The 26,226-nt window shown below is 45.0% G+C and overlaps 1 protein-coding gene across 7 annotated transcripts in view; it reads right to left on the minus strand.

Annotated features, from left to right (window-relative positions):
• ATP2B1 (ATPase plasma membrane Ca2+ transporting 1) overlaps positions 1 to 22,826 on the minus strand; it is a 66,323-nt gene extending 43,497 nt beyond the window's left edge. For 3 of the 7 annotated variants that reach the window (XM_087764384.1, XM_087764378.1, XM_087764385.1), the window contains exon 1: positions 22,361 to 22,525. The gene's annotated coding sequence lies outside the window, so the exon portion shown is untranslated. Of the gene's footprint in view, positions 1 to 20,742; positions 20,880 to 21,083; positions 21,328 to 22,011; positions 22,163 to 22,360; positions 22,526 to 22,687 lie in introns of those variants that run through there. The other 4 variants (XM_087764382.1, XM_087764379.1, XM_087764381.1 and 1 more) reach the window with 4 other exon arrangements.
• Positions 22,827 to 26,226: the final 3,400 nt, after the last annotated feature.

Genomic DNA, 26,226 nt, shown 5'->3' on the forward strand with positions numbered 1-26,226 from the left:
CCTTCCTATTTTGGTAGCAGCAAGGGAAAATTTTAACAGTCTTGAAGGTGAGTTAATAGGCAATTAATAACAACAAATTTGGATCGGTTTACTATATACATCAAGCAGCTGAGAAGCTTTCCTTTGAATTAATGGTTATGCATGGCATGAAGAACATGACCTTCTTTTACAAAGCAGCTCGCTCCACCGCTTCTGCAAGGAGCCTGGGAAACGATCAGACATTGTCTCGTACCATGAACCAACCACGCAGGCCTGTACTGCTCTGCCTTTCCCAAGCCATGGCCTTTACACACGAAGCAAGTCAACTCTGACTGAAATGACAGCTGGATTAAGAAACAGGATTAGAAAGTCCTGTATAGAATAGTCTGAGTAGAAAAACTTTTATCAGGAGCTTAAACTCATTATTAGCTTTCTGAATTTAAGGTATTTTAACCTGAAGATGAGAGAACTAAATAGATACAGGAGACTGATCCAACATGTAGGGCTTCAGAAGAACCTACAAACACTTTAAAGGAACATTAGACTTTGAGACATACTGGAAAGCCCTAGAGAGTAAAACCAATGCGGTCCTTATTACAAAAAGCATCAAGCGTCCCATATATTTAAACTACTAGGCTTTCATACTCTCCTATTTCATATTACAATGCTGAGCTGCCCACAAGAAGCCAAACACTTCAAGACACAAACCCATGCAGAAGAGTTGAGTTTTTAACTACTTTAAAGCAGGAGTTACTCATTCCAGATATCCATTAACAGAGCACTGTCCTGAAGGGTCTCCTACAGTCCACAGACCAGCGCTCAGACAGCTTCTCCCTTCTTCACCCACAGGCTCCGAAGCTTCCTTCTCAGTACTTCCTTTTACTAGTCTCATCTACTTTTTCACTCTGCAATAACATCGTAAACTAAAACAAAAAGGCTAAATTTGACAGGGCTGTTTATAATACCAGCTAATTCCAAGTTAAGACTATAATCCCAGAGAAAAAAGTTTTAACCTCTAGATATGGCTCTGTCCCATTTGGCATTATTTCTAGCATGTTCAAGTACCTAAGATGCTTCAAGTACCTAAGATGCATTTACTGTGTGCATCAGCTTCCTCAGATAACTTGAGATGAGTGGAGCTGCCATAATTTGGACTAAGGTAGCTGATGGCTGAAGGCAAACCTGAGATATCACAAGGCTCCACCTACTCGTGTTTAAAAATGCAAGCAAAAAAAATGCCTAATACCCATCAATCTTTTCCTTCACTTCAGATCCATTGACTCCTAAATAGATGACTGAAGATTTAAAGTCTCTTAATCCTGCACAGTTCAGGCTTTTATCCTGTTTATTCAGGATAATTATGTTGTAAAGTAAGTTCTGTTAACAGGTCTGTCATATTAATAACTTCACATATAAACCTAAAAGTAGATTATTTTTTTTTTGGGTGCAGTAAAGTCATCCACTGCCAAATATTCGCATTAATAGGTTGAGGAACAACTTACTACACTTTTCTTATCAATATTTGGTATTGGCAAAAGTTGCAATACAAAAAGCTGAACTTTTTCAAAAAGAGATGGTAGCATGACATCCTCCTTGTTGACATTATTCATTATTAGACTACAACAGTTTGCTTGCATTCCCAAATTACAAGATGTATTGCAGTCACAAAACCTGTCAGGCATGTGTTAAATGAGGCATATGACATCATTATATGCAGCCAAGTTTCAAGTAAAGGGAAAGTGAGATGGAACCAAATTTCATCCAACAGAGCTGGAATTGGATTCCTGGATTTTAGTCACTTGTTGCATTTAAAGTTTAGTGCATGCCTGTAAGCAATGCATCCAGCTGGTCAGTTCTGACAATAATTATGACTCAGAGCAAAACAGCAGCTGACTTCCTCGTAACAGTTATTCCCACAGGTATATTACTTGTCTTAATTTTTTTTTTACCTTTTTTCACAAAGCCTCTAACTTTTGCTGCTTCTCCTTAACCCTGTTTCCGATACTTCTTCAGCTAAACACACATTTCAGATGTTACCTCTATTTTTACTTCCATCTTTCAAGTCCCACAATACTATACATTCATACCATTGAAATTCCCATAGTCAGTCTGAGCAATGATTTTCTTCCCTTCCCATGTCATTAGACAGTAAGTAGCACTAGTGGAAATGCTCCAAGTCAACTTCAGGATATCTTACCACCAGAAACCTTGTTTCAGAACATGTTGCACCCATTTAAATTAAGAGATGTTAAACTTAAATTGTATGTAACACTTGAACCACACACTTACCATCTCATCCTGATTTGAACACTCCCTCTTTTTTCTTCTAGAAAGTATTCTTTCATATTAATATCCATTTAAGCAGAGTGGTATGCTTGTGACTGTAAGCATGCTTCCTGGTATCAAAGAGGTATCAAAAATTCATTAGAGCTAGGAGCCTTCAGGCAAAGGGCAAAAGTCCATCCCTACCTGATTCTTTTTGTATTCAGGAAACCTCAAGATAAATTTAAAATTAGTCTTGAAAGTACTAGGAAATATTTATGCCTAATAAGATTAAGCCTAATTACTTCCGTAAAGTCACTCTGCATCATGACTGACTCCTTTCTATTATGGCAGTAACATTAGCTTAGTAGAGTAAGTTTTAAGGGTTTTTTTTTTGCTACCTTGGACTAGCTTACTGCTATGTAGAAACAGTACTATGAAATGTTCTACATGCTCATTGAACTGTAAACACGTAATATATAAATAGTAATATTTATGTGGTAAATCATCCATATATGATTTTCCAAATCATCCCTGCCAAGCAATGGTTGGGAACATAAAAAAATAAAACAAAAACCCCAGCTCTGGTCACCCATCTCAATGAGCACACACTACGATGCTAAGTGGATATCTGTTTTGTTCTCCTGTGGCCAAACTTTAAGAAGCTTCCCTCTCGTCCCATAACATGCCAGTTTAAGTGTTTCATCTTCAGATTTTTCAAAAGCCTTTTTGAAATACAAGAACACAGTTTATACTTATCCTCAAACCCTTAAAAAGCCTTACTTCTTGAAAAATATGTAACTCGAAAGCTATGCTAGCTTCCCCTGCATGCCATATGAATCCCTACCTCCCAGAAAATACACCAGGTAAACTGGCTAAACAGTCATTCTGAGAGAATCCCTTTCATAAACTGCAATTGTTTGCCATCCATTCTTAAGGAGCCAAAGTTTTTTTTTTTTTTAATGCAAATACATAACTAGTCTACACTTGAGTAGCTCTTTCAGAATTACTGCACGTTTGCTGTTCCTACTGGTGGTGGGGAAGAGGAGGTTCAGGGGTTTTTTTTGTTGTTTTTTGTGTTGTTTTTTTTTTTAACGTCGATACTTGAATTTGAAAATCCACTGTATGACTTTGCAAGAAACATAGGTGTGGAGTCTCTTGCAAACTTCTTAATTATGAGTATACCAAGTGTCCCTTTAGCTCTTTTTGACACATTTTTGAGAGCTTAGCGCACTAATCCATTCTAGTGGGCTTCCTCTTTCTGGTACAATATAAGAATTATCTTCAGTAAACTGAGCCTCATAGTACTATCTGATATGTTTTACTATTTAGTGAGGCTATATACTGCTTTATCCTTCAGGCAAACCTCCAGTTTCAAAACTGCTCCTTCCTCATGATTATACTTTTTGGTCTTTCTCAAGCCTGACACCCACTTAAAGGCTAAGTTCTCATGCTGCCTGCACTGTCCTGCTCTTTTAGCTCTTCTTCCTTTTAAAGAACTTTCTCATTTATGCAGGGCTGGTTGCTGGCTTGGGGTTTTTTTTGCATACATTTAAATGTTACTGCAATATAGCTATTGGTACCTGTCCATAGAATGATGTTGAATTAAATGCTGTGTGATCAGTATGAGTTACATGACAATCCCTGGTCCACCATTCGATATAAAGTAATAAATTCTTCTCTTGGCAGTTTGTTTCTTTGACATAGACAGGCAGTGTGTAAGCACTGCCAGCAAACAGGATGCACAAAGCTGAGATTCCCATTGTCCCAATTTATAAGGTCTAACAATGCAAGCAGCAAGTCTGTCACGTTCCCAGGTGACCAAAGGTATGGCTGTGCTACAGTGTCAAGGCATAAGACTTCCACCCACAGAGGTCCTGAAGCAGCTCTCGTTATTTGACACTAAAAACACCGCAACTTACACCTGCCACCCTTATCCCTTTTGCATTGGGAAAAGCCACCTACATTAATTGGCAGCTGCGTTAATGAAGTAATAGACTCTGTGAAAGCCTGCTGTCACAACAGTCACACAGGCAACCCAGGGCTCAGAACAGCAACTTCTTCTGTGCCTTTTTACTCTTCTTTCACAGCACCTCAGCCACTGAGAGACAGCACTTCGTTTTGGGTCCTGCTCTAAGTCCATCCCTTACGGGACACACAGCACTCCAACCAGTTTTAGCACCTTCCTTTACTAATCCTTTTTCCACTGCTCTTGCCTTCTCCCTGCACTTCCATGATCTTTAAGAACAGAATTTTTTTGACAGCAATGCAATCTGCCCCTCCGGATCCAAGGAGATAGAAAGCACCATGCATACTCCCAAGCCTCCACCCTTCCACTAGCTGTGACCATAGCCATGCATTTCACTTCTCTACAGTCTAAGAGTGGGCTACTTGCAGCAGCCTGGTACAGAAAGCAGTCATCCAAAAAGCATTCCCCCCGCCCCCAGCCACAAAATAAAGTCAAAAGAGTTAAATACCAAGGTTTCTACTGACTGAACAAGTTACCACAACAGATTCCCCAGAAGTCTTTCCACAAGATGCCAGAATAGCTCATTTATTTGTAGAAGTCATAAAGGCAATGTGGGTATGCCAACTTAAGGGATACACCTTCAGCTAATACTGGCAGCATCTTCATCATGGAACTCTGTTGCTGCCACCTTTAAGATAATGTTAATCTCCATTCAAGGAAAGGTTCATCTTCCCGCTGTTATTTCAGGTAAAGTGACATGCTACTAAACAAATCGCATGATACATCACTTCACTGCCAACGCCAGACACAGTTTGAGCTGAAGAGCAAATTCACCAGACCGTCAAATGGCAGCTCAAGCAGATTTGGAAACATAATTCATTTCTCAGTTTTGGTAGGCTATTTAGTAATTGCTGTACAAACTGGCTATGCGCAATTAACAATTGCGGCTTCATTTCTAAAGTCTTCAGGTGTGAAGATCTGCACTGTGCATAACTTCTTAGCTGTCTGAGAGCACAAAAGACATCAGTTGCACGATTAATTCATTAGAAACAAAGTGACTGGGGAAAAGAATGCAAATGGAGCCATGCTCCATGATAATATTTAAAAGTCCTATTCCACCCAGTAAAGGAAATCCCTCCCCTAGTTTCATGTAAACCAAAGGTCTTAACTCTTCACTAGTATCAGTGGATCCTAATGCAATTTGTAGATGGTTGTGCTTCCAGTCTAAACAGCAAGCATTCAAATTAAGAGGTGAACTAGGTGTCTATTTAGCTCCAGCACAATGCTTATTCCTCTAGGCAGGGAAAGGCCATGCCTTGAAAAACTTCATAGCAACCGGCTGGACCTATTCAGTGCTGAGGGTTGGACCCCTGACCATCAGAAGCAGAAGGCTATCAGAAATCACGTGGTAAACCAGTAGGCACTCAGGTGCCTAGAGTATAATAACTACCATAGGCATACGTAGCAATGTGTCAGTCTCCTGTTAAGGCAGCTCTGAATTCTCAGCCATAATTCCTAGTGGCTAGTTCAATAATGGTAATATTCCTTCTTCCAAAAGACAGCATCTGAATTGGCAGCGTACTGCCATTGGTTCAGCTGCAGCTGACCCTCAGGGCAAAGAGTCTATCCATCCATGAAGACTACAGATAGTCATTCTGACTTAGCTAAGTCAGACCTATTTTGTTCCTTCTAAATAAAGCTGCTTCCCACAAGTGTTCCTTTATTTTACAGTGGTGCATGGTAACATTCTGCAACTTCTGCAATCAGGTTCTTCTTAGCAGTAGCATACAGTATCTCTGAAGAAAGGGAACTGGGAAGAGAAGTATCAGCTCCTCCACTCAAGTGACAAACTTCAAGTAACCTGCTAAACTGTTGAATTTGTGCACATGAGACTAATTCCAACTGGCCACTGCTGAAGGCACAAATTGGCTTAAGAACCAAGATTTGTATGCCCAGCTCATGGTTTCCAACAAAATTCCTCAAAGGGCTACTGCAATTACACGTCTGACTGTAGTGTACCTCAGCTCAGCATGAGTTCCTTTCCCCATACAGCCAAGTAGGGGCTCACAGACCAGCCCTGTTAAGTCAGAAGCTAACTACATTTTTAATCTGACCCCTGCAGCTCACAAGTTTCCCTTACTGCAGCAAACAGGTAAAATAGAGAAGCTGAGCGCTTCTTCTAGCCCGAGGTTAGCAAGACTCAGGGAAATGACTATTTCCCCATTGGAGGGAAGTGACTGAGAAGAGCATTAGAGTATCACGAAATGAGAGTGACACAGCACTGTGAAACAAAAGATAACATGAATTACCAAAACTCCCACAGTTAGGGACTCAGTCTTTCTAGAGGTAATTTTGGAAGACGCATAGAAGTTCCTCCCCCCCCCACCCCCCACCTCCTAGTGCTCCACCAAGTTTCCTAAGCAGCCTCCTGTATCCCTATCTTCCTCCCAGGATACCATCACCTGGTTTCTCAGCACCTTCAACAGACTCTTTAGCTTGAAGGACACATAGCAGTCTGCCTCCATTTCTAACAGAGAAGAGAAAATAGACTGCTAGGAAGCAGCTATGCTAGGACTGTTCTCCAAAAACCTATTATTTCAGTCCTATTAAGAATGACTTATTAAATTAGTTTGTCAAGGGAAGTACAGAAGAAGCCATCTGAAAACCTTTATAGTTAAGTAGCATTTTAGTAGTGTTTCCAAAAACCTACCTGAGGTAGACGAGATTTAGAAAAAAACTGTGCAAGTATGAAGTCTGCTAGCCTTCACACTAACAAGTTTCAGACTTTGTAAGTTCTCTCTAGGCAGGCTAGCAAACACTGGTTAGGAAGAACTGAAACTTCTTACTGAGGAGTCCTATGCACTGACAACCAACCATATGCCTCATTTTAAAGTTATGTTATGAATTTGGCTCATTTAAGTTACATGCATATTTCAAGTCATTGTGTCAAGCAGGTTGAAATCCAAGTTTTATCGTGGTCTCTAATCTATGTTTACTTAAATTCTTAGTTTGATTCTACTTCCAATATTTTACAACACTGCTTTCTGTTTCTTCCTTTTCTGGAGGAAAGGGATGCTTTAAAAGAGACATAAATTTATGCCAACAGAATCCTAAATATCCTTCATACGTTTAACATTCACAGGTATAGCAGCGCAGCTTATAAACAGTGCTTCCACTTCACCTTCAGAACAAACATGCGTTTACACTGAACATTTATGTGTAGTTTTGTATTTTACACTTGCAGACTCAATATCAAAAGCTAGTAGCTTTCTCTAGACTATTAATAGCAAGTTGATTCTTGGTGTGCTACACTCCTGCTACAGGAGCCGGATTTTTGCACATATATCCATTCCTACTGAAATCTTTCCCACTAACCAAAACAGCATGAAACTGAGGTCATGGTTGTGGGTTTTGGGTTTGTTGGGTTGTTTGTTTGTTTGTTTTTTGGGGGGTGTGTGGAATCTTATTTTGTTGGTATTTGAGCACAGTTTAGAGCAGTTATCTAATTAAAGGAACTCAGCAATGTGATCAAACAGTGTACACTCAGAGTCCAGAATCAAACCAAGTGTAAAGGAACAAATTTAGGCAGTTACATAGCTGTCTGTCAAAACCACAATCTAGTTTGAGGCATGACGCTTTATGCACATAATTAAGAATAAACAGCTTTTAAGACAGCTTTCTTCCTTAAAACTCAAAAAGTAAGTCCTTACTAAAGCATTACCTTGTTGTTGAGCAATTATTATTAAAATAAGCCATTAGCTGTCAAAAAGTATTTTTCACTGAGCAAATATTTTCAAGTATTTAAACAATTGCCTCACAGAAAAATTGCTCAAAGAAAGCCTAAACCAAGCTATTTTAAGCTACTTTATTATTTTAAGCTACTTTAAGATTAGGAATCTCTGACTCCTTAGCTTGGAGGTTTCTAAAATACACTAGGGTTTCCTAGAAAAATGGAAGCATTTCCCTGTGCACTAAGAATCCTCAGCTGTTCTTGCTTGACAAGATCAGGGTTCAAGGCAGGCATTGCTAAGCTAAATTTTATGGCCTATATTATGCAGGTCCGAAAGTTTTGGTTTACTTGTCAACTAACATTAACATTATTAAAATACAACTTCGGACATTAAAAAAAAGATTATTGAGCATGGTAGTAATAACTCTAAATTCTTATCATAAGTAGAGGATATGCAAGTCATAGGGCTAAGCTTCAAGACCTTAATCCACACTAGCATGCTCAAAGGGAAAAACTAGAAGAGCAGGATATTTGGTAGGGGAAACACACTCGCTGTGAGAGGAAGACTTGTTCTAACCTTTGTGTGAACGCCTGGGCAACTGCCTGTTTTCATACAGCCAAGCAGTCCCTTTTCAGTACAGCAATGCCTAAAGACATCTGCAGACAGCCACAGGTATACCCAAAGAGAAATCTAACAGGAGGAACCACGGAGTGTTTGGCTGCACTAAATTCTTAAATCAGGTTTGCACAGTAGTCTTACCGTTCGAAAATATTTGACGGTCATGAATTATACAAGCAAATGTCTGGACAAAAGACTGCGCTTTCCAGGAAATGCACCTTGAGGGCATGAAAAGCCAGTAAACATCCTCAGACTTAGCAACCAGAAGTCAGGCTCTCCACCTCACAAGGCTCAGGGGTTCTTGTTCAGAGATATCCTGAACTTTTGAGCAAATGCTAAAAAGGCGGTTTGGCTTGTTATTCCATTTATCTAGCTTCAGACCAGTTACTGACCAGTATAGCAAGGTAGGCTACTCTTTCAGTCCTCCGAAACTGTTAAACCATCCCTAAATTCCAGAGAGCAAAAATAGAATACTAGTATAATAGAGTAATAGTATCAGGAAACAAGAAAACAGAACGAACTGCATCGGCATGTAAAGATGTCCATTGACTTCCAAGAGCAATTTTTTGATTATGTACACAACACTTATCTATAGCAAGACCTCATTCAAGGCCTTAACTTCTTCCATTCTGGCTGAGAATTTTTAAATCAGATAGCTCTTCACATAGGAAGAAACTAGTAATCTCAGAATAAGCAAATAAATGTACAAAGCACTGTATTTTATGGAAGGATATACGTTCTCTTCCCTGTGGAAGGCTTCCAGATATCATACCTCTTTATGTATATATAGCACACAATACCTATAAAAATAGGACTCAGATGTACGACTAGATGCACAAGTATTTGGTATCTTAATTTGGATAGCCCCATCCAATCGTTGATACACAAAAACAGACCAGACTACAATTACAAAGGTATATACAACACCAGTGTTTACCATTATAGCGGGAGATAGCATCTGAGACACCTGATTAGCTTTCAGTAAGTATTTGTTGACCCATTTTTCAGGAAAATCCCTCTTCCATTCATTAAACTGTTCTTAACTCAGAATTTCACACAGGCATATTTGTAAGAGGTGCTACTTGACTATTTAAACTCATGAAAGCTATTTTTGCAGAGCCAGCAGAGGGAGTACAGACATCATTTTACTTATCAGCTGTGGAAAAGATACTCACCTTGTAAGAAAGCACTAAAAGAGCTGCGGCTGCAAACCTAATGCGGTTAGTTTAAAGCATGCCAAGAACTTCCTCAGGCTTTCACAGACATGTACGTCAATGGCCAGTAGAGTTGGTGTTTTATTTCTGGTCTCCAACCAGCAGTCACATCTCAAAGTCTCATATCTGACAAAAATGGCAGGATCAACTCTAACAGTACTAACAAGTACCATAAGCCTGATGCTTCATATGTCAAAAAAAAAAATTCTATAGCTAGGCTTCAAGCTAGTCAACAGTTTTTATTCCTATGGATTCTGCTGTTTCTCAGTTTCAGAAAAGCTAAATGCTTTTGGTTGTTCATTTCTTAAAAAGCAGCTTCACCTGGATTTCAAAAAGTTGAAAAACTCAGAGTTTAAGACAACCCACTAGCAAAGGAGCTGGGAAGGTACAGCACAGCGTTGGACTAAAAGGTAACTAACAGCTAACCTTTCTGCTGGCGTTCGCAGAGGCACGCACCTACTGGCAAATCTGGTTTTACACATCCTCTGAGGCAAGAGCTCTGCTGCTTAATTTAGCATTTCCATTGATCAGTCTGCTTCGGAGTTGGCAATTACAACTGAACAGTGTTGACACAGCGGACACTGTGGAAACAGTTTGAAAGAGGAACAAGCTTTAAGCAGACAGACTGATAGCTTTTTGCCACCTCATGGAGGTGAACACTAAGCTCTAGGCCAACATGAGACAACATACCTTTCAGGCAAAAAAACTCCAGAGACATGCCTTGCTTGTTTACACTGCAAAATTTTGACAAGATTTTTTTTTTTTAATAAAGTTGTTGGTAAGAGGCTAAGCTAAGACAAAATACTGTTCTTGCCAATCTTAAGCATTTATCATATTATTTTATTGGGTGGCTATTTCTAACTTTCACTATTTAAAAGTTTGTATTATGAAAAGCTCACACAAACGTGATGAGCTCCTTAGTCTCAGAGCAGCAAAACACTCTCCACCCCCCAAAGAAGATAAATTTCAGTCCTCTTAAACTTCACATGAACTTTAAAAAGCTTTGACAGCTTGAATCATTAGATTTTGATTACTACCTACTCAAGAAGAAGAATGTGCCTGTAGCTATGGAATTTAGCATTCGCTTGTTTCAAGTTTTGAAAATAGAAGAACCACCCTTTGGCAAGTTAGATGGCTGCTTCTGCTCCCCATTTCCTACAGGAAAGCGATGTTCACTTCCCAGCTTCATTTTCCCATAGTAGGTTCACTAAATGAATAAGTCAAAGTGGGTGAAACTGGTTCCCATCTTACAGAGCTTACAGTTAAATACTGTATAGCTTCACCCCAGCACAGGCAAAGACCACCTCACGGTTTTTCTTTCCAGCACCCTTTCCTTTTTGCGTGCTGTACTCGTCTGGTTCCCAGGACTCCGGCCAGGCTGCTAAATACGCTTTATGTAGGGCAACCACAGCAGGAAAAGCCCTGCCTTTTCCATCACAAACACAGTGATGCCCAAGTATCAGGATCCGTCCCAAGCACTCTGATCATCCTGCCCTTCCCTGAATAATTGCTGTCTCTTCTGACAACAGTGAAGTTTCTGCAGATACGTAAGAAGCTGATCCAGAGAGGAAAAATGTTGTTTTCAGGCAGACTGGTTACCTACCCAGACTCACCACACAGCTAATCCAACACCAGTGCCAACTCAAAATAGGACACAGAACCTGCCTGAGTCAATGTGAAACCATACTTGCAGGAAAGGTGCATTTTTCAAAAGACATGACTGAATTTATGACTATCAAGTCACAAAAAGCTGGTATAAGCAAGGTGAATGCCAAAAGTTCACATTGCAATTCATTGGTTGGGTATGATACCACAAATCTAATTTATCCTGCAACTGGAATCTCATTAAGTTCCCAAATAATTTAGTATCTTTCATAATAATAACAATTTGGTATCTTAGCTTTTTGTTCCTTTCAAGTCCTCCCTTTTTTAGTTTAAAAAGTGGTATCTCACTGACAGCTGAGTATACTTCACCTCAAGCTTCTGTATTAGTCCTAAAAGAATGGGAACTTATTAATAGCATATATTTATGTTTATAATACCCTTTACATTTGAAAGACTGACATTAGGCTTCCAATCAGCAAGTTAAAACATGTGATCCATTTATATGGAATAGGTAGGGTGGTGAAAGCACTGAAAGGACCCTTGAAACATGAGTATGTTTGGAGCACTTGGATAAGTTTCTACAACAAATTCCACAGAATTTTACACTTTTAAAATTACTACAGCTGCCTTTAAGGATCTATGGAGGTTTGTTATCTCAGTTTTTAACCTGAAAAGCTTAAGACCTTACATTCAGTATACAGCTGAACAATTAACGGTTGCAGTATTAATCACTCCTCAAGTTTTAGTACTTCAATAATTAGTGATAGACAGCATGCAGCAGATGCAAGAACTTTTTTAGAAGGCAATGCTGAAGTTGTGCTCTTCCCCATCCCCTTCTCCTCTCACTACCTGGAGGTCCTGTCTGAAGTTTTGAAGCCTGTTTGCATTCCACAGGTTAAAACTTGACATTCCTCCCATCACACACGAGATTTACCTGACCAAAAGGTAACACCTATGTCTAACGAGGGCACTTCAGGCTTTTTTTTTTTTTTTAATAGGAAATGGATAAATTATAACTTCTCTGCCAACAGATTAAATTTAGCCACCTAGGACCCGATGTAAAACAGTCACATGAATCTCATCTTAGATATGCTTGTGTCTCTTCAAGAACAGAAGAGGTCCACAGTGACGAGTTTCAGTTTTTAAGATGCTTATGTAAGCGGCCAGGATTGCACTGCTGAAGTTAAGCACAGCCGGCTGGGCTGAACTTGCATATCAAGCAGCTGCACCACCATGTCAGAGCAGGCACACGCAAGGAGGAGGATGTGGTTTCACAGTTAGTTTAGGAATATCCGAGCCTACGCTACTGCCAGAAGGTGCAGTCCTGTGCCCTGGCTTGCTCCAGCACTGACGCTCACCTGACCACAAGGTCAGGGGATAGCCCTAGATGAGAACCGGTGACAAGGAAGACAGCAGCAATGCTGGCGGTAACTCCTGAAGGTCACATGGGTGACTGGGACTGTCCCCCTCCAGCTCAGCACAGGCTTCACCAGCTCAAGTCAATCATGAAAGCTCTTCTGCTCACCCCCATGTTCATCCTGGGAAAAAGAGGAGCCTGGCTGCATCGTCTCTGTGAGGTCTTACTGAAGACTGTCACCAAGGTCCCTTCCTTATCCTTCTCCTTTCCAGGTCAAGCAAAGCCACCTCACTCAATCTCTCCCCACACACCACAGGACGGCCCCTAACCAGCTTAGTGACCCTCTGCCGGCCTCCTTCTGTCAGCAGAGTGCAGAACAGGACATTATTTTGGATGCAGCCTCATGAGCACGATGGAGGGCAATAACCCACGGGCCACGCTCTTGCTAATGCAGCCCAGCATGAGCTAGTCCTCGCCAGCACAGGAGCACCCCGCTGCTGACTCAGGCTCCCCCATCCAGCAGGGTGGCTGAGACCTTTCCTACAGACCTCCTCCTCCAGCCCCACCGCGGGGGGACAGGCGCCAGGCAGCAGGGACAGCCCCAGCTTTCCTGTTCACCCTCACCCCCAGGGATCCAGACCACCCGGCAGCCCTACCACCACAATCCAGAACCACACACACATCGCCATTTCCAGCTACTGCCAACCGTCACAGTGAAGAGGAAAGCCCTTCAGTAGTGTTTTCACTTTGACGGCTCAGTAATGCTCAGGAGTGGCCTTTGGCAACTCCCATCAGCAGCTTGAAACAGGCCTGTTTTATCATCACTGCCTCAAAGTAACATGTATTTACTTTGTCCAGTTCAAAGTATTTTGCCTATGGTTACATATATAGCTTTATTCTCCATATTCATTTCTCTAGCTTTCGATTTGACAGTAGAGTGAGAACATAAAACTTTGAGCCTATGCAAATTCAGCGTTTCAGTTTTGGAGTAAGTAGTCCGCTTATCAAAACGTTACCAGAGTATCTTCCCAGAAAATACAAAGTAAGCCCCTCAAGTATCCACCCCCTGTATTTTTCCATCTGGTAAACTGATTTCCTGTGCTTTGAGGTAAGTTCAAACCGCAGCTTTAGGGTGTCACACCTTGCATAACCAAGACAACCTTTTCTGAGTGGTTTTGGTAAGATGGTTTGAGATGCTGCCGTCCAGTGCCCAGCAACGCCAGGATCAACAAGGAAAAAAACAAAGCCACATGTGAATTGTTCACTCAAAAGCAGACAATATCCTTAGTATGTACCACTGCTTTATACGCTGTTATTTCATTTTTGAAAGTGCATGTTCGTACTAAAGCTCTTTCAGAAGGTTCCTGTAACCTGGCATGCACCGTGAGCAGCTGTCTCCATCTGAGGGATAGCTCCACTACTAGTGCCTCCACTAACAGAAACCAACTAACATGCCAAAAAAACAAACAAACAAAAAAAACCCCGAAAGGCAAGAGACCATGCTTTTCTCAAATCCTAGATAATTTAGTGGTTTATTAGCAAATCCCTTTCAACTTGCTTTAGAAATACAGATCCAGTTTAGAAACAAGCCCCTAGATCTGCAGTCACCACAGCAAGATCCACCTAATACCAAAACACACATCTGAAATCAGACTTTGTGAAGACATTAAGACATTTCACTATGCAAAGCAAGCTCTTTGCAGAATGTGAAAATCACTGTCGCTGTTAGCTACATGGATTTCAGAGCTGAAGTAGGTGAACACAAGCTGAAGTGATTTGAGTTGTTAATAAAGCAGAAGTAAAGCAGTTGCGCTAGCAGTGGTAGAGCACCTTACCTTCCCTACCCTCCCCAGCTGTCAGTCTCCAGCTTCTCAGCTATGTGCATTTGAAAGCCGTCTGGCACAGATCCTGCCAGCCAGTTTAAATCATTTCATGTTTCACACAACCTCACCAGAGTGAGGCTGCTAGACACTGCTCTAATTTAAGTATTGATTTGCATTGTATTCCATAGGCTTCATGAAGTTTTGCACCAGCTTCACTTCTGAGTGAAAAAAAAATTGGCAGACCCAAGAGATGTGAAGCAATTTCAAGTGCAGTATCAACAGTGAAAGCAGTAGCACCTAGATGGAAATGAAAAAAACTCCTGCTCAATATGCATATTAAGATCCTGCTTTAGTCTCTACTATATCTAAATAGCCAGGAGAGGTTCAAAAATACCACACTTTCTCAGATAATTTAAGGGCTAACCATACTTGTCATCTTTTCTACCCATTTCTTATTACTATCTCCTCAGTCTTCTCTAAGTAAAAACCTCAGAAAGCAAGTCTGGACGCACAACACAACAAGCAATTTTTCATTTACTCCACTGCAGTATCAGAAACCACCTAGGCATATAGCTAACATGTGATAATATTCTTTAATATTGTACTTAGTGCAAAGATCTTTACGGAGAGATCCAAATAACCTTTTCTGGAAAGCCATTAGTTGAAGGCTGGCACTCAAACTACTTTCTAATCTACTGTCAGCAGAGTAACTTCAAGTTCTTCTACTCAAAAAGGTTAATGCTCTATAGGAAACGGTTTCACCTGACAACCGCACAAGGAGGAACGTTCCCACAGCACCGATCCGAAGACTTGTGTTGCTTCCCTTACGTGAGCCTCACCTCTCACCTTGGAGAGCCCAGTCTGTGCACAGGGACTGTGTAACACAAATCACCTACTGGGGCAGCGAGTCAAAGGAGCAGAGGTGGCACAAAGGATGGGGGAGTATTGAGCAGCCCAGGACAGGGTGGAAATGAACGTAGCTGTCTGGCCTTCTCAGCCACCCCATGAAACTTCCCAGTCACAGAGACAAGCCAAAGAGGCCAGTACAAATGAGGCTGTCTCACTGTCCTCGCAGTCTCTTGGATTATGCTGATCAACACAGAATTTTCAGAAGGCCATGATAAAAGTGTGCCATAACTCTGGAATATTAAAAAAGCAATCAAACATCTTATATTAACAGAAGTGACTAGCAAGTCTTTTGATCAGGACTTAAAAGACTCCCACCTCTTGAAACACCTACCATAAAAAAAAAACCAATGTTTTCCAAGCTTTTGGAGAGTCCCTGTGGCCATCCTCTTAACTCTTTATAATATTCTACATGTATTCCTAAAAAAAGTTTACAGTAGCTACAAAACTTCTGTATTGCTAGTGGCCAAGCTCCGTATTTCACTGAAGAGCACAGCACTACAGCTATTTCTTTCTATAGTGGAAGAACTCTATCAAACACAGCTAATGTCTCTTCTTCCTCCCTTCCCCATACAGAGCTATCAATTGGTTTTGACTTGTTTTAAATCCAGATAGGTATTCTGATCTGATTTGCAGATGAAGGTTTTTTTGTTTGGTTCATTGTTTTTTTTGGGTTTTTTTTTTTTGTGTGTGTGGTTTTTTAGGGTTTTTTTGTTGGTGTTTTTTTTGTGGTTTTTTTTTTTTTTTTTTTTTTTTTTGAAGAGATCTGTTATGCAAGACCAAAGACGTCTTGATTTCATTAGAAATGCAGTAGTTCAGGAAGCCAAAGTACACACCGCAAGGAACACATCCTTGTATTTGTGTAGACACAGAAGCAATCCTGGAAGAGCCACGTGGACAAGCTGCCAGTCACTTGTCAAATAGCAAGTGCAAAACAGGTTGTGTGATCTCTGTGTAAGGGCACATCTGTAAGACTCCAGCGAAAAGAGCACTTGATTTTTCTTCCACTGGTGCATGTATTGTGAAGGTGATTAAGATCATCTTGGTTTCAAAATCTTAAAATGAATACAAAACCTTGAGTTTCAATGAAGACACAAGACTAGCAGAAAACAAGCACACCGCTGTGAACCTTGGGTCGAGTCTGAGGAAGTTAAGATACCTGCTTAAACCAAGAACGCCTGAATCATCTTTTCTGCCTTGAGAAGGGGTTTGTCACTATCACCTATGCAGAGTACAGTACATCCCGGGCCTCCTCTTTGTAGACCAGACACTGTACACCAAGTGGTCAGAACCCAACAGTGTTGTATTCCCTGCTGCCACCTTATCTTTCTGTGAATATAAGGGCACAAGTAAGGGTAGCAGATTACAAGTGATAGACTCCGCAGAAGTGTGTTTCAAGAACACGGTGTTTCCTGTGCTCACTGGGAATTAAGGCAGCATCCAGCTTGTAAGCAATATTAAAAAAAACCTGAGACATGGTGAACTTCAGTGATCTGCATAAGTGGGAAGCCATGCAGGAACTTGCCTAGCTCTCTTCCTTCTCCAAAGCAGTACCAGAAATAGCCAGCAGTAAGACAACACTACCCCTAGTGTAAGACACCAGTCATGTTCTAAGTGGCAAAACCAGCCAGACATAGTGGCCAGCACCAAAGCTCATCAACTCTGTCATCCTCAAAATGTATCCATGCACTCCGTAACTGCACAGTATGGTTGCCAACAGCAGTAAGGGCAGGGTATACCCTGTTCTTCAGTCCATTTCCCTCCAAAGGCAGTGCAGATGTTCTTTGTCTTGTAACATGCTGTTACATCTTACCTCTTACTGGACAAAAAGAATTTGGATTTATTTTCAGAGCTGTTTCTGGCTTTTTTTTTTAAACGCCTCCTACATTTTCTTTACATTTCTTCTCCCACCAGACCTTTGAAATACCAACTGAGAAAGCCTCATGCCTACTTTGCAATTCACCAAAATTAAACTAATAACACCTCCTGCTGTCATCTGTCAGTTAGAATAAGATTTATAAGTGGCAGCAGAAACCACTTTCATAATGTTTACTGGAATATGAATAGCCTGAACAGGCAGATCTCTCAAATTTACTGTTCATATCAAGTGAAACCTGTCATGAAAACTAGTAACTCATTTTATGAACTGTATTTGAGAACCTGATAATTTAGAAATAAAAGACGAACTGGACAATACCATGTACTTGTGTTAAAATTACATTTGGTGTGAAAAGATGCAACTGTTCCAAGACGGGTTAGTCTAATTTTTTGCCTGTTGATTTCATTGCACATGGTATCACCCAGAAATCCTCCTTCTGTACTGCTTATTATCATTGCTTCCATCTTCTGTATGCAGCTGCCCTGTTTCAGATGCTGAACACATTTTTAGTTTTTACATGCGGATACTAATGTTTGGTGGGCTTCACGAACAAAAAAAAAAAAAAATCATTCTTTCCTTATTTTTTTATCACTGTTGTGCAATTAGTGAATACAGTCTTTTACGCTGTTTGAAGCCAAAGCCAAGGGAAAAATAACATTAGTGACAGTTATTTAAAGTGAAGAAATCCAAATCTAAAGACAAGCCATTTTGAGTTAGATTAGTAATTCTTAATGCTTGTGAGAAATACCCATCCTCTACATAAATCATCATAGGTTCACTTTTCTTTTTCAAACAAGCAACAGTATCACCTCATGTCCGCTGCCCTCCTTGTTCTTCAATCAGTTAACTTTGTAAGGAGAAATAAAAATGAGGCCTTCAAGAGAAAATTCAACAGGTTTGAATAAAAAAAAAAATAAACCTACTTGACACTGTTGCACACACTATAGCAAGCCAGTAGGCAGAGCTAATCTTAGCTTTTTAGACACAATACTGCAACCCCTAGATTTTATCTAATTTTTAATTAAAATACTCTACTGAGAAAGATCATTATCTCCTGAACAGCAACTTCTAACAAGTTTTGCTATTATTATTCATTTTAAGACAAGTTGAGAATACCGAAGAGTACAAATTTAAAAATATTATTGCAATTTTATTGATCCTTTCCGAGAAAAGTAAGCATGCGTTTTGGTAACAAAATCTCCTATAAATTCAAGTAGTCTTCCTTATTTCTCAAAAGATATTTACATTTAAATGCCCTGGGCTAATCATGGCTGTTCATTATTCTGCAATAGATTAAATTCTGCTAACTGAAAGCTGACTTCAACTCTGAGCAAAATACACATACTCATTGCACTAGTGTTATTTTCCCTTTAAAAACAGAAGAGAACGTATATTAAAATAAAAAGTTCAAACACTGAAAAACATCACTGAGGTCACATTTCAGCCGTAAAGAATGCTCGGTGCCATTAATATTTAGTCTACCTTAATGGAAGAAATTTGAGTTAGAAGATACTTCAGGTTATCTTGTCCACCCTTATGTCAAGGGAGACTTGCTTGCTATGGCAAGTCCATTTTGAACTTGTCAGTTGATATTGAGTTCCCAGCTCTAAAATCTTAAATGTTGAGAAAGTTAATTCTTCCGAAGCATCCATTTTTGAGGTGGCTTCAGCAGATCCAACCTACGTTTCTTCCTTCTTAATATCTTCATCTTACGACTGTCTCCAGTTTATCATATTATTCTTTTCCAAATAAACTCAAACGGGGAAAAAAAAAAAAAAAAGTAATTACTGGACCTTCATGACTGTGAGCTGCAGGACATTTACATGCCTCTCAGCTTCCTGTTAAGCTCCCACAACATAGGGTGTAGAGGTTCTCAATTTTAACAGCTGACCGAAGTTCTCTATAGTGTGGTCCCTGAAAGAGCCACTTTCTAAATGAGATTCTAATGTTAGGCTGCAGAGCATTTTAATTGGCAGGATCACTCACAGATTGTGTATTACACGAATGGGGATCCTTTGCTTATATCATTATCTGTATGTAATGCAACTTTGTAAGAAACCAATACACATTTTACCCAATGCTAATGTAACGCTAGTCTGCTTTCTGCTTTAAGTTCCCAAACACATCTGCTTAATATGCAATAGTGAGTCACTGTATGTGCGCATACAGAGCACAGTCACAATTCCCTTTAAAATTAGTTTTGAGTTGTATCATTTTAGTTATCTACATCACAAGTATCATTTTGCTTTGAATGAAGTACTAATGTTGCAATTCAGCACCGAGATAGCAACACTGACTGGGAAAACCTGCAAGTATTTGTACACAACAGAGGACCCCTTTTTTTCTTCAGATAACCCAACCTGGGTGGGTTACCATAATGAACAGAAAGAGCAGCAATACACCAAACAATCCAACAGTGCTGTTCCAGACTGAAAATTTCACATTAAAGTGTACGAGTTTTTTTTTCCTCGCTGAATTCAGTGACCACTTTTTCCACTGACACCGAGAGAGTTTCCATTCATTATGCCATAAGTATTAAAGTCCTAGTACATTGGAAGCTATTCCTGCGAAAAGAGCCAATAGTTTAAAGATACACAAGTTTACTTCTGTTGGAATTCACAATCTGTGGTGGTTGGAACAAATCCTTGAAAAGCTCCAACAAACAGGCAAAAAAAAAGGGCACTGGCTATAGTTACTACCTTCTGAATACACTGTATGATGAACCAAGGAGTTGGCAAGTTATTTAGCCAAGATATTTTTGAGCACCTAAAAACACTATTTCAACTCAAATTCATTAGGACCTGTGAGTGTTTTAAAGATGCAGCAGCTTTTGGACAGGCGGTGGTTTTCCAAAGGCATGCTCTACTTCTCCCCCAGCAAGTCAACACTGCCAGTTGCTAATGATGCAAGACATGTTTCACAGGTACATTTGGCTTGGGACTTCACTTCCAAGAAGGGACATGTTAAGGGTCACGATTTGAATATTCACCTAGCTAGTCACCCCTCAGACACTGTTAAGCCAGATACCAATGCAAACACATGCTCAGAAGGACAGTTTAAGACAAGGCACAAGGTATTATCACCAGTTCCTTTTGAACAGACCTTGAGAAGAAAGCCTCAGTACCTGAAGTTACAAATTTAAGAATGCCGTATGTAATAGATATTTAAGGATTTCTGTAATGGGGACCTGAAAATGACAATAAAAAAGCCCACGAAATATTGTTACGGTGCATGTTTCTTCCCCCCCCCCATACAGTTTAAAAAGTAAAACGTAAAAATACATTTAAATATTCTTAAGGATTTATGTCGAGTGTGGAACACGCATAGCACTGCATAGACTCCTATGACAGCTGTGCAAATAGGTTGCCCCTCAGGTTGAAAAACCTGGGACAGACTCACCCACAGCTCCCGATTTCCAAACGCTTCTCGGGGCTCAGGCCGACACCCCCACCCCTCCGGCAGCCACCACTCGCTCCGCCGGACGCCGCGCTGGAAGAAACGCTGCCGAAGACCAGGCTACCACCTCTACCCGTCAGCTTTCCAGGAGACCTTCCTCCCGAAATCCTTCCGACCTCAGCCCTCTTCCGACAGCCCGAGGGGCTCGGCGGGAAGCCGGGCAGACGGCGGCGCGGCCACCCGCCCTCCCGCTCCGCTCCACCGTGAGCGGCGAGCGCTCCCTCCCGCGCCCGGCAGCGGCCAGCCATCCCCCGGCGGAGGCTCCGGCCCGCTCCCAAACTCACGTGGTGCCACATCCAAAGGTTACACGCACCGCCGGGACGAGGATGACACCGCCGCCGTTAGAGGCGCTTCCCACCGCCGAACGGCCCCGCGCGGGTCCGCCCTCACCCGCGGCGCGACCCCCCCAAGAGCTTCCCGCTCCCGGCCCCCGAAGGGGCGCCGCATCCCTTCCCGGCCCGCACCGGTCGATGAGCAGCCCGGCCAGGCATCGATAAATCAAAACAGCCCGCCCGCTCCGACGGAGAGCGGCGTACGACCCAGCCGCGGCCAAAAACACCGCCCCGGGGGCGCGGCGGGCGAGGGAGGGAGGGAGGGGGGAGGAGGAGGAGGAGGCGGCGGCGGCGGGGGAGGCTGCGCGGGTGCGGGTGCCGGGCTCCCGGCCCCCGCGGGGCGGCGGAGAGGCGCCCGGGATGTCGGTGTCGTGCAGCCGCAGCGGGCTAATCCCGGCTACTTAACCCGGCGGGCGGCGGGGGCTGAGCACCACCTTAATCCGCGGCGTGTGCGCGCCCGCCCGCCCGCCCGCCGGGGGCTGCGGGGCCGCGGCGTGCCGGCCCTGCCCGGCCGCGGGCTCGGCGGCGGGGTGGCGGCGCCGCGCCCGGCGGCTGCGCTCCCGCGGAGGCTCAGCCCCGCATCCGCTGCCCTCAAGGTCACGCCGCGCCCCGGCTGCACGGCGGCGGCCAGGTGCGCGCCCCGGTTACCTGCGGCGAAAACCGGCGAAAGCCTGGGAGCGCGGCACCCGGCCCCGCCGGCGGCCCCGCCGCCGCGGCCGCACCGCTGCACCAGCCGCGCCGCCCGCCGCCTCCCCGGGCGAGCCCGGCCACGGCCCGCAGCCCCGCGGCGGGAGCGGAGCAACGCTGCACCTGCCGCCACGCCGCTGCCCGCCCCGGCCAGCCGGGGGGGAGATCCGCCCCAAGCCGCCGCCGTGCTTACCTCGGCGCCGCGGGGCCGACCCCACCGCCGCCCAGCCGCCAGCCGGGGGCCGGGACGAGGCGCCCGTGAACCTGCCGCCGCCCGCTCGCCGAGCGCACAAGGTCCCCGCGCTCCCCGCCCTGCCCACGGCCGGACGGCCCCGCCGCGCCGCCCCCGCCCTGCGGCCGCGGGAGGAGGGAGGAGGGCGGGAGAGGGGGCGGGGGGGAAGCGGCGACCGAATTGGGGAGGGACGGAAGGAGGGAGGGGGCACCGGCGCGGGGAGAGCCGGGGGAGGAGGAGGAGGAGGAGGAGGAGGAGGAAGGAGGGGGGGCGCGGACCGCCCGCCCCGCCCCCGTCGCCGTCGCCTCACCGGCAGGAACCAGCGATTCGCCCTCCTCGCGGGCGCTCCCGCCGCCGCTGCCGCCGCCGTTCCCCGGGGGCCGCCCGCCTCCTTCCCCCCGCACGCACCGGGCAGCGCCGAGCGCGCCGCCGAGCCCCAGCGCCGCAGAGCAACCGCTACAGGAGCCGGGCGCCACCGGGCAGGGCGGGGCGGGGCGGGGCGGAGCGCAGCGATCCGCCCGCCTCCCGCCGCCTCCTCCTCCGCCCGCCCGCCGCGGTCACTCACTTGTTCGCTCCCACCGCCCCCGCCCCCGCCCCTGCCGGCGCCGCGGCGGCCGGTCCCCGCCGCCCCCCTCACCGCCTGCGGGGCGCCGGTCACGTGACGGGGGCCCCTCGCGCGGCCGGGGAAGGGGGGTCCCGACGTGCGGCGTCTTCAATGGGGGAGGAGGAGGCGGGGCTGCGATAGGCACGGCGCCTGCAGGGGCGGGGCCCCGCGCCTCTCCCCGCCCCCCGCCGCCGCCACTGGCGGGCAGGAGGCTGACGCGCTTGTTTCCATGACGTCGGTGGGCGGGGCCGCGGCGTTTGATGGAGCCCGGCGGGCTTCGGGGGTCGGTGACTTTGCCACGAGCGGCTCCCGCGGGGCGGGGCGGGGCGGGGCGTGGCGTGTCCTGTCCCGTCCCGTCCCGTCCCGTCCCGTCCCGTCCCGTCCCGTCCCCCCGCCCGTGGGTCGCGGGCCGCCGCCGGGGCCGGGGGCTGCCTCGGGGGGCGGGGATCCCCCGGCGGCGGGAGAGGCCGCGGTCCCGCGAGGGAGGGGCTGGCGGGCGGGAGCCGCTCCGCGGGGCTGGTGGCCCCGGTAGGCGGGGGCCGTCCCGGGGACGGTGGCGACGCCGTGAGGGGAGGCGTGACCGCGCGGGGACGCCCTAACGGTCCGCCCGCGCGCCCAGGGCGCGGTCCTCCCCTGCCCCAGGGGGCGCGGGGACGCCGTGCCGTGCTGTGCCGTGCCCGCCGGGGCCCGGGGCGGCGTCGCCTCCCGGCCTCGCCTCTCCCGAGGGCAGCCGGGCGGCCATGAGCGCCGGGTCGGTGCCTGTGAGGGCCTCACCGGCGCCTTCGCGGCCCCTCAGCAGCGGGCGCGGGGAGCACGGCGGAGCCGGGGCGAGGCTCTGCTGCGGTGGCAGGGATGAAGCGGGCGCCCCGAGGCGCGCCGCGGCGCGGCGGGAGGTGTCGCGTCCCCCGTTGCGCGGGGCCGCGGAGGTCTGGAGCGGCAGGAACGAGCGTGTCGCTCGCTGCCGGTGCTGGGGACCGGGGAGCACCGGGTCCAGCCTGCCATCAGGCGTGCCCGCCGCTCCGGGAGCCCTGGCAGCTCCCGCGGGAGGGCGGGGAAGGTGCGGGGGCCGCAGGTGTTGAGCACCTCCCTGTCTGCAGCCGAAGGCTCTTCGGTTGGAGAAAGGAAAATAAATGGGGTTATGAACGTTTGAGCCCAAGTGAGTTGTCCGGGGAGACGCTGGAAGTGAGTAACAGGGCTGGGAATGGAACTGGAAATAAAAGACCCTGATTTCAGTTCTCTTCTCCCGATGCAGTAGATCACCCCCCACCCCCAGTGAAAAATCCCCATCCATAAACCATACGTAATTCTGTAACCCGTTTGTGTGGTTTTTCGAGCCTTGTTTTGACATCCTACCCGCCCCTCTGTTGGGCATCTCGCTGGAATGACTGGCCAGCTGTGCCACAGGCTGTCAGGTTCTTTGAGCCTGCCATAAATACCCTGCTTCTCCTTTGTTACCGCTCAAATCCCACTGCTGGATTTGCAGCCAGTGCTGCAAAAGAAATGAAACAGAGAAGCTCATGTATCACTACTGTTGCAGACCCGAGATGGTGCAGAGCCTAGAGGGTTAAAGCAACAGGATGAAGTCAGCACAAAACAGCCCACAAGGACTGGCAAATAAATAAATAAATCATCCTAACTACGTTATTATCATGGCTTGCCTGAGCTTCATTGTCTCTTTCTTTCTTACCTGAATGCCTGTTACATTTTTCTCCTTGTTCAAGAGAGGCAATCAAAAGAGACTGTGAGCAGTAAATGGCTCCTGCCCATTTCGGATGTTGCTAAAAATACTACCTTACCTCTCCATATCTAGAGGTCAACTGAAAAATCAAAATACTGAGGTAAGCAATCCTGCAGACTGTTCTGTTGAGGAGATTTCTTGCATTTCTTCCCAGAAGGAGAATATGAAACTATCTGAACACGTATAAAACAAATTCTCTTACATTCTGTCTGCAGTTCAGCAGCCTCCTCTGCACTGATCGCTGTAGCTCAGCGAGGCTTCCCCAGGCACTTGGAAATTGCATTTCTCGATACAGCTTTATAAGACTGGCAGATGTGTTCTGCACAGTTCTGTCATATTCCTTAGCTCTCAGGCAGACAAAATTAGCTTTGGTACAGCTAAGAAGGAGATGATGTGTTTAACGCATTGCAGTTTGGGTACATGTCTGTACCTGCTTCCTTTTGTCTTGAGGGAAGGTAGGTAGATTGTGCTTCAGTTCTTTGTCTATGAAATGGGAATAATATCCTATTTTCTTCGCAGGAAGGAAGCAAAGGTGGGAGGGGTACATATCAACATTAATTTTTTGAGATACTGTTATGGTAGAATTCTCTAAGTGGATACATTTTTCAAGGCAGAAAATAGTTATCATTTAATGTTCCTCTTGCACTGATACACGAGGATAGCATAAAAACGTGCACCACATTGACTGAAAGTAAGAAGAAATTCCTTCTAGCTCTACAGAGTCTTCTCCCTGAGGATTTAAAAATGTTTTCCAAATTAATCCTCCAGCTACAACACTCTTCATTATTTTTGTGAGAAAATAGGCACTCCTTCTATTTCTAAAGGTTAGGACATGTAATTGACTAACAGAAAACATTCCATGTAATGTAGGTCACCAATCATACAAAGCAAGCAAAACCAAGATACACAAAGGAATATTTCTGGAGATCTTTCATTTAACTTTTGAGGAAACATTACCATTTCAGGAAAATTCAGCGTGGTTTGCAGACAATTTGGAAAGGCCAGACTTGACAAATCAGTGACAACAGCTCAACTCATTCCGTGACCAACACTCTAATGACAGAAGTATCATGCATTTTAACAGAGGCAGAAAATGTGTCACAGAGAATTTAAGTGGGTTGCCTGAATCTGATCTACTTACTATGAGACTTTTAACATAAAGAGTATGAATTGGAGTATAGGGATCATTACAGTATTTGGTCAAAAATGAGTAAGGCGGCCAAGGTCCAAGTGACCACCTCACCATCCCATATGAACTAGGGGCCTTTTGGCAAAATCACATTATGGGCTTGACCTGAGAAGAACAAGTAGAAAACAGACTTTTCCTAGTTTGTGCATAGATCTAAACTTTATTTCCTTTTGAAACCGGTTTCTTGACTATCCTGTTAGTGCTGATCCTATTCAAACGCAGTCAATGAATTAAATTTGATGAAACTGGAGAGCATAGGGAAAGCGTGAGAAGTTGGGAAAATATTTGTGTGTGAGCATGGAGAGATGAATGTCCAAAGCTTCCACGGGGCTTGCAGAGACAAACATTTTCCATACCAGCTACACTTCTCCCAGTCAGTTTTGTTAGCCCAGTACTACTGTTTGACCACTCTCCACAGACCATCCTGGAGAAGATCCCTGTTCTCTGTGCTCCTGGCTGGGGCCCTGCCCCGATTACTGCTGGGTGGTGGAGGCTGCTGCATCTTGTGATGGTTTCAGTATCCTGCATCCTAACAGATCAGTCTGTTGCCTAAAAGATGAGACAACCATCTAGATAAGCAAACAATTGACCGCTCGCTCATCTTGTAGGCGTCACAATGACCAAACTGCTCTATAATCTACCCAT

This window comes from Nipponia nippon, unplaced genomic scaffold (genome assembly GCF_047370975.1).
Source record: "Nipponia nippon isolate SJK-2023a ecotype South Korea unplaced genomic scaffold, ASM4737097v1 scaffold_3, whole genome shotgun sequence".
Classification (NCBI taxonomy): Eukaryota; Metazoa; Chordata; class Aves; order Pelecaniformes; family Threskiornithidae; genus Nipponia; species Nipponia nippon.